Source organism: Taudactylus pleione, unplaced genomic scaffold (assembly GCF_031769625.1).
Source record: "Taudactylus pleione unplaced genomic scaffold, aTauple2 ptg000720l, whole genome shotgun sequence".
Classification (NCBI taxonomy): domain Eukaryota; kingdom Metazoa; phylum Chordata; class Amphibia; order Anura; family Myobatrachidae; genus Taudactylus; species Taudactylus pleione.
Window position 1 is genome coordinate 2,607,390 of NW_028285122.1, and position 10,250 is coordinate 2,617,639.

A 10,250-nucleotide genomic window follows, 5' to 3' on the forward strand; every position below is an offset into this window, starting at 1 on the left:
AGGGGCTTAAAGGGTGTGGCCAACCACCAGAGGGGGTGTGGCCAGACGCCACAGAAGGACTTGGCCAACCATTTGAGACTATATGCAAAGAACATGGAACCTTTATTAAGGAGAGGACACGGGGGTGTCATGACAACCACATTGACTGGCAGGAGGGCTCCTCTTGGTGTAGTTTCCATACAAACAAAACTAGCACCCAAGTTCATCCATGATTCTGCCCTACCAAGTTACTGACCCTTAGAGGAGGGGGTGGGGCCCTCAGACAGTTTGGCCCACTGGGTGTTTCCCCTGTACCCCTGTGGGTCAGTCCAATCCTGATTGTGTATATGCAACAAACTACTGCAACATGACTGGACATAACAGAAATACCATTGCAGAATCCTGATTTGTTTTTTTATGTTGATGGAAGTTGTCATAGGAACAATGATACAAGAACATTACAGTCAGGGTTTGTAGTAGTAGACAATAACATAACTGTATACTCTGAGGCTTCGCCACCTCCACATTCTGCACAACTTGCTGATCTAAAAGCCTTAAATAAAGCTTACCAATAGGCAGAAGGCAAAAGTGTTACTATTTACACAGATATTAGATATGGTTTTGGAATTGTACATGATTTTTCAAAACTATGGTGACAGAGATATTTTGTCACAGCCAATGGTACACCAAGGCTCATCATACAGTTATAAGTGAATTACTACATGCTATTCATTTACCAAGACAATTAGCAGTTATTACTTGTCTAGCTCATATAACAGGACATGATGCTATTAAGAGGAAATAATAGAGCGGATTTAGCTGCTAAAAAGACAGTACAAATATGCAGTGCAAATGGGCAGTACAAATGGATACTGCAGAAATAATTGACATTACTGAATTACTAAATGATCAAACCAAATTATTCAAAATGCAAAAAAGTTGATCTCCACAGGAAAAGGCCAGATAGGAATGTGAAGGATACCAAATTGATGAAGATTGACTTTGGCATGGAAAGGAAGGTAGGCCTGTAGCTCACAATGCACTCTTGACAGCATTCGCACAAATAAGTCATGGATTGACCCATGCAGGTAAGACTGCTATGCAGAATATAGTCCAAATGTATTGGTATGCACCTGGATTTTCCATCATAGCTACCAGGTACTGTGCTTCATGTAGTAACTGTTGCAGGGTAATGCAGGAGAGTCAGTAAAGACAATACCTAATCACTACCAACTCAAGGTCTTTTTCAGATACTTCAAATTGATTTCATCCAGCTTCCTAAGTGTAGGATGTTAGAATATGTATTAGTATTTGTTGATGAATGTTATGGGTACACATAAGCTGCAGTATAGCTACTGTTACTGCTAAAAGATAGTAGAGGAATTTGTAAGTAGATTTATTATATCACAGGTAATTTCCTCTGATCGAGGTACTCATTTTACTAAGCTTGTTCTTAAACAAATGTGTGAGTTGTTGAGTATAAAAAAGCAGTTGTATACTTTGTATTTTCCACAATTTAAAAGCAAAAGTTGGAAAAATACAATGACTCAAATAATTCACAAAAGAAACAGGAATGCAATGGCCAGAGACATTGCCATTGGTCTTACATTCAATTAGAGTAACCCTTTGAGGACCTCTTAAATTATCACCATATGAAATTATTTTTGGAATACTTCCTATTTTGAATCTGAACTGCAATACCAGCCAAAGCCAAGTTAATGATGTGACTGTTACCTACATTTTATAATTTACTAAAGAGTTAAAACAGATTGAAGATGCAGTGACAGGCACACAACCAACTCCAATTATCAGTGCCTGTCATAACCAGCATCCTGGAGACTGGGTGATGATAAGAAGTTTCTTAAGATCTGGTTTGCTGACTGATCAGTAGGAAAGTCCATAACAAGTGCTGTTGACAACACCAACTGCAGTTAAAGTCAAAGAAAAGAGAACGCTGATACATGTTTCCCAATGTAAAAAGGCAACAGATCCAGATAAAGTAAGTGGACGTCCACAAATGAGCACAACCAACAAGTAAAAAATATTTCTGAAACCATAATAATGTCTCAGCCCTTACCAATGCAAGACACTATCTCCCTGATAAAGTCAGGTGAGGGAAGTCTTGTGAAGAGGAAACACAAAAGTCAATAGGAGATTTATATACAAAGTTAATGGGTCCTCAACCAAACATGAAATTATGGTCACTTCTAACTGTGATAACATTGATGCTGTTTCTAATAAGTACTTTTCAAACCTGTAAATGGATAACTAAAAATTAATATGATAAATTTGGTAAGGAGAAACAAAAAATAAGCTTTACTCACATGAAAAGAACATTGTAAAAAATGTATCCCCAATCCAAGTATGTATTTGTACAAATTATGAACACCATTCCGAAGAGCGATGTAAAAAATGGTATGAGGATGATCCTAATTACTTTAGTGACCAACATCCTTTAGATGTTTTTCATGAGTTAATAGGAAAACAAACTTAATACAAGTAATTTATGGGATTGTACTCAAGTACCCAATAGGCATTATAATGTTGGTTTAATACCATTTCCAATGAATGCATGTAAATTAGGTGAAAAAAAAATGTGGAAAAAAGAAAAGTGGAGAATACAAAACTACTGTTCCCCCACATACAAAGTAATTAAAATGGTTTTCATTAAAATATGACGTGCTATGATAAAACTGTTGAACCAAAAATAAGACAAAAAGGACTACATTACAAAACAAAAATGATAATAATACCGAAACGTATGATGATACATTCAGATATATTTTGAGGATTATCTACATGAAGGAAATGTTTATTTTGGACTTTAGGGAAAATATGTTATTGTTTTTAGAATAATACAGTATGTGTAATGATTCACCTTTTCTTGAGATGTGTACCTGGTATATTAGGTAAACTACTGTATGTAAACATGGAACAAAAGCTTTACAGATAAATGTTGTATCAGAATCCAAAGGAAAATTGCTAATTACATCAAATAAGATTAAAAATGATTATATAGAAAGAGCTATTTGTGCCGCAACTTTAATGCAGAATTATCTTTTGATACTTAGAATTACTTTATAATTCTCTGATGAGAACAAGGACATTTTAGTTCTATCATTTAAATTTTTTAGAATTATTTTTAAATTTTTGTTATTCCATAGTTAAAAGACAAAATGTGTGAATATATTTCACAAAGAGAGGAATGATAAAGTATATTTGTGGCATAAAAAAGAATATAAACATTTGTTGGATGAAATCTTTTGTAGTTTAGGGATATGTAAGGGATTAATATAAGATCATGTATTTAGCTAAATAGCATAAATCCTGTTCTTGTATGCTAAAAAAGATGCCAGATACTATTAGCTGGAAATAAGCATTTCAGGAGGTAAAGGTCACATACTCATGTGTGCCCTTAGGAGCTACTTGTCTTTTGAAAATGGGTTACTTATATTCATGCATGAAAACATGTCATATATGGTATATTTCTAAAGATGCATTGTATTCTCTTGACGTGTTTAAGCAATGTATATACTGTATATTTTGTAAATGTGAACTGTGAGGGAGTTCTTGTAAGCCTATTACGAGACTCATCCTATGCACTGCATTGCAATAAAGAAAAAACATTTCACACTAGGGGGTAAATTTACTAAGAATCAAGTTTGGTTGAGATGACAATCTCGGGTGGGTTTCAGCATGTCTTTCATCTCGCAAATTTACTAAGGGCAAACTCTAGTGGGTTTTGAGGCGAGTTTTCTTTTTCAGTGATTAAACTTGGTAGAGATGTGAACCTCGAAATAACTCGCAGTCGACCAAATTTCAATTTTTTTTTCATGTAAGAAATACATCTCAAAAATATATCAACAATCGAGTTTTTAAACTAGCAAATATATGAATACCCCTAAATCGCTAGAGAGAAATAATTGCTTTCCAGACATTTGATAATGCCGGAATATGTGGCTGTACATATTCCTTCAGCAATTCACGAATATATGCATGCTTATGTCTTTCATTATTTTCATTGCAATTAAGAGTACATAGAAATGATTCAGAATATATATTAGTTGTAAGTTGCGGAGGACCGTCATGTGTCGAATGGCCTCAGGCCTAGAGAAGATGTTTACCCTCTCTCTAAAGTAGGCAGGTGTGTGTCTGAAGCAACAGTTATTATTGTTTAATATTGTTTAATCTAAAAGGTATAAGTGTTATTACAGAAATAGGTATAAATCAGAACTGTGGAAAACTCATCTATTTACTAGCAAGACAGAATAATGGGTTAGTTGAGTATGAACAGACTAGGAGACAGTAGGTCTCAGATCTGGCTAAACAAGGAGGGAGATAATCAGGATAGCCTTGGCCTATATGCAGTCACCAGTATTTTGAGAACATAGAAAGGAGATTGTGGGTTTTGTTATGATTAAATTATATAAATAGTGAAATGTTTAGTGCCCATGAATATTGACTTAATTAATTAATATTCGCCATTTTAAAATATGTTAGTAGCAGAGAGGAAAAAGTATAAAAGATTGATCAAAAAGGGGAGGGGTCGGTCAGTCGGGCTGAGTAGGAGAGAATGTAGGTCGAGAGAGTCGCGGGGCGCTGGGCTGTAAGTATAAACAGGGCTGGCTGTCACCTTGGGAGTCTATGCTAGGCTTTGCAAATAATCATTTTGTCACTGTTGCTGAACAAATGTTTTTTTATGTTGTAAGTCTGCTTTGACAATAATACCATAATACATGTATAAATAATTTGCTTTTTAAGTAAAACATTGTCATTTATTTTAAAGTTGGTATTGGTGTGAATTATTCCATTTCTTCTTATAATAAGTAAGGTTTAAAAATAATATCCAAAACACCTCGCAATATCACTTTGATTGTGGTTCCAAAGCACAAAAAGTTCTTTTTGCAACAAAAAGTAAGTTACAAGCTTTGATCTATCACAATTAGCGCAAAGACAATTAAATACAAAAGGTACATCTTGATACATACGCATGTGCACTGGTCCCAGTATACAGTCGTCAATCCTGAGGTCTGTGGTCATCCAAGAGAATGGCTACTGACTGGGACTGGTAGCCATGTTATATACCCTACAGATCATGATAACAACAATGTAGACAGACAAACATAATGTTGGTTCTTGCTCTTGGTCTTTGTAGTACGCTGTAGTTCATAGGACAGTTCATATGTTGTCACTAGCGGTATGTTCCAATTCTCTAACAATACATTCTAACCAATAATTTCCTATAATCCATAACCATTGAATGCAAGATGTGACTCCCTTGCTGATAGATTCTAATATCTGGAAATAAACAGGGTGTCAGTATAGTACCAAACATGCCATGTCTACATTGTTGTATACCTTAAATATCATATATGCACACTTTATACCATAATGATTGTCTAATAAAACCTTTTCTATATGTGCTTGCATAAGTAATAATGAGATATTTACAGAAATACATAAGTATGCGTTGTACGTCTGTGCACAGTGCAAATGTTGCGGTGCGTGTATGTATTGTGCACAACGCAATTATGCCCTGTGTGTTTGTGCATGTTATCTTACATACACTAATGTGCATTGTGTGTCTTCATAGTAAAATAGTTGCAGAGTATGTTCATGGGTATGTGCATCAGCATAAGAGCGTCTATGTGTTCACATTGACGATACACAAGTGATTGCCTATGTGTATGCATGTGTGTGCAAATGTGCATTAGTGTTTGTGTCATGGATTAAAATTATGTATATGTATATATATATATATATATATATATATATATATATCTTTATCCAATAACTGGTACTTTAGATATTATATCCATCTGAATCTAATTACAAAAGGTCATATAAAATGAAGTTTGTCCTGCTCACAGGTGGGGCAAGCCGTGGCCATAGTCAAGCAGTCTCATAACTTTAACAAAGGCTTTCTTATGCTTATTTAGAATACAATTGTCGGTACTTCTTAACCACATCAGCATTGGACACAAGGCATACAATTGCTAATGTTGATCAAACTTCTGACAATTGTTTCTAACTCTACATTCAGAACACTTCCTCTGAGCATATCAGTGTCTGTGTTATGCTTCAATTGCCACAGACATACTGTATCTGTATGCGGAGCTTCTCAATATATATGCAAAAACTCACAGTATCTTTGTGTATTTTTAATAACTTGTCACAGACATACTCCTGCTTCTCACATACTTGACTAAACCTTGAATGATCTACATATATATATATATATATATATATATATATATACAAAATTGTGCGCATTGGCTTGCTTCCGATGCAGAGTAGTGTCCAATTTACTCTTTGTCAGCCCATAAATGACTAGATTGTCAGATAATAATTATAAACAATCATAACCAATTTGACTTTGACAGTCCACCCTTTGATAGCAAACAATACGCTATCACACTCTGATCTTAACCTTTTGTAGTCATGCTTAATAATGTATTATTCAAGGTTATAAATGGTGCGACACAAGTAGGTCACTGAACTATTAGTAATGCATTTCAAGAGGGTAGAACAACACTTATATGCCGTCTGTGGATCTATGGGGATCATTGGTGGGATGTGTGATCTCATTGAACCTATAAAGGAAGTTTGGGGTGAATTGAAACTACATTATCTAGATGGTTTAAAAATAACATTAATAATACATCTATGCTTGACCACACAATTTTATATTTCATCATCTGATGGTACACTCTAATTCAGAGTTGTAATACAGTTCTTCCTTGACCTTGGTAGAACTAAGTGTATACTTATACCGGAAGTATCTTCCACTGGTAATGTTATGTATAAGTCCACCATCTACTCATGCATTATAAGCTCTGTGTGAAAAGGTCATTGTCTGATTGTTCCCTGACACCTCCCAATTCTATGGTTTATTGGAATTGGTGATGTTTAAACATAACAGGGATCTATCCACCTAGTACTGGTGGAGCTTCAAATATGGAGGCTTGGACATAATAAATTTAGCATCCAGCGTATTCTCCTTATGTAATCCAAGGACCTCAGAGACATTTAATGGGAGTGGTAACAGTCCTACATTATGTTGTCTCTGAGGCATGTGAGAGCACACCCATCATTCAGTTTGATTTAAGACTTTGCCTACCAAGGCATGATAATCCTCTAAAAGATTCCCACCCCAATACTGGTTATATTTGGGCTGGCACTGTTGTAGACATCTCTTATTGATTAGGGACCAACAATATTCACAAATACAGTATTCCTCAGACAATAACCCCTCACGCTGTCTCTGAGTTTCTGGGAAAACAGATCTCTTAGCAATTACTGTACTGAGTTTGGTCAGATACCGCCCTTGTGAATGTATTGCTCCTTTTCCCGACTCCTCTCCATCGATATCACCATCAACCTCTCCTACCATCATCTGACCTCCATTACAGAAACAGAACATCCCAAAACAAACAAAGATGGTGAGAACTCTGGAATGAAATAGAAACGCAACTCCAGTAGCGGGCCGGTTGTGCACAATGGGATAGGAGTGCGTGAACGTAGCTCTATTGGAATCGTTCACCAGTCCACATTCACTAGTAAAAAGTGCTTAGCATTTTCCCAGATGGGTGCCAGGTTGACGCTGGGAATGGTTGACGATGTGCTGCTTTTGGAAGGGCCGACAGGTTTGGCAAGGCATATAATGTACACAAAATATGGTGCGTATGCAACTGCGTACTGTGATGTATGAGTTAAGATGACCAAGAAATGTGTGAAACCTTTTCCTAAAATTAGCAGTTTTGAATAATGTTAGAGATAGCATCTGTATGGTGAAACATGTAAAGTATAATGACTTCGACACGTGAAATACATTATCTCAGACGAGATTTCCCAATTCAAACAGACGTGCCAGGCAACTGCGGGTTACAGCAAAGGTAGTGCAAAATAGTTTGAAAAAGCAAAATCGCTTTGTAACTCGCACCAGTTTTTCATAAGTTATCATGTGTTTCCCATTCCATTAATTAGGCCACTCACAGGGAGACTATAAAAAGGACCAACTTTATTTAATTTTTGTAGTGAGGGAAGAAGGCTGTGTTTGTGAATGCTGGTGTGTTTGGTGTGTGGCTGGGATACCAGAGGCTCTACCACCAGGCTGGAAGGGAACTGGAGCAAGAAACTGAGTAGGCTCAATAGGTTAAGCAGGTACCGCGGAGGCTGCGCAGGCAACGTTTTTTAGGGGGCATTTGAACCTGAACGCATTGGTCGATGGCGAGGTCCTACAGATGTTCAGGCTCTATCGTTACAACAAATTCCATCTGTATGACATTGTCAAACTTGACATAGACACTGAGACAGGTTGCTCACATGCTGTCTCAGGAATGCATAAGCTTTTGAGTGTATTACACTTTTTTGCAACAGGAAATTTCCAGTCTGTCACTGGGAGGGTAGTAGGGATATCTCAGTCCACATTCTCCAGATATCTAACCCAGGTGATGGCTTCATTTCAGCCTCTGCTCCAAGCCTCAACCTGTTTCCCTAACCAAGAGTCACACTGGCATGCAGTCAAGGTAGCTTTTTATGGCATTGCAGGCATGCCAAATGTCCTTGGTGCAATAGACTGCACTCACAAGCTGAGACCACCTCGGGATAGGGCACACATATTTTTGAATAAGCAACATGCCCACTCTACCAACGTACAGGTGGTTTGTGATGCTAAACTCAAAATCATGAGAGTTGTAGTCGGCTGCCCTGGCTCATGTCTCGATGCCTTTGTCCTCAGTCAGTTATCCCTCCATGACAAATTTGAGGCTGGACAAATGCTGGAAGGATGGCTGTTGGGTAATTATTTTGCTAATATGTTTCTACCTGTTTTTTGCTAATGTAAATGTGTTAATGTTTTTTTTTTCCCCATTTCTCCACAATAGGTGACTCTGGCTATGGGTGTTGGTCTTGGTAACTGATGCCACTGTCACTTCCAAATTCTCCAGCTGAGCACAAGTATAATGATGCACATAAGTCTACCAGATGTGTAATAGAACATACTTTTGGTCTGTTAAAGTATAGGTTCTGTTGTCCAGATATATCTGGTGAAATTTTATTCTATGCGCCCAATAAAGTGTCAGATATTGTGCTCTGCTGCTGACATTTACATAATATGTGTTTACAGCAGCCTTTAACCAGTGATTATGTGGAGGACAGTGAGCAGGCTGGAGTTTTGTAGGCATCAGGTGACAGCTGGAACACAGATGGAGTGGAAGACAGGTGAGGCAGAATCTCATAGTTTTCAAAGTGGATATTATGAAGTAGGCTTTCAATGCACTTGGATGCAATTACATTGTGTTGGCCCTTTGAACTGCCTGAATGTAGCATACTTAGATATAAACTATACACAATGTCAATTAATTCATAACACTTCATCCATTTTAGCAAGGTAAGTTGTTTGGTAAAATGTACTTGTGAGCTTTATGTATTTAGAATTAAGATTGTAGTTCCCTAATCTGTATTCAATATGTGTATGTTTGCTGCACGTTGGCCACCAATGATTGTTGTACTGCCTATGTTGTATGTTTTAGGCTTGTGCTGCATTTATTATACCATAACCGTAGACATAAAATCACATGGTTAATACTTTATTGAAAATTTAGAACATCCAAATGTGTCAAATAAACAAAATTGAGCCATGTGTTCTCTTTCCAAATTGTTTATTTTGGTTGTTTATTATCCAAACTTTGGATATGTATAATAAATCCAAACAACCTTGTAAATGCATATTTTTGGGGGAAAAATGTAAACAATGCACACAGTTTTTTATTTTGTTTTCGATAATAAATAAATATGTCAATGCATGTATAAAATTTGTGTGGGTCTCACCAGAACAAATATACATATTTACTTTGCAAACATACACACTATTTTACACAACACACATATACATTTTTTCAGAAATTCAGATAGTTAACTTACATTACAACATATTTTAAGTTTCAGGCAAGATGTGTTAAGCCTAACTAAGGCTGATGACATATAACAATATACACTTTGTTTTGTTGTAGCAAAATATATAGCCAAGGAATATAGTCACAAATGTCTAAAAACATTAAATGTACTTTAAAGTAAATAATAACTTTTATATTTGCTCCTTAGTTTTTTCAAAGCATGTAATTTTAAAGACATAAAAAACATTTATGTGTTGTTAACTTTGGTGTTACTAACATTTTGATAATATAGGCAAAAGGCAATGTATGTTCATTTTAGTCAACATGTGTTTGTTGACATATTTTAAAATTTTTTTTGCAGACCTCACTTAAAGC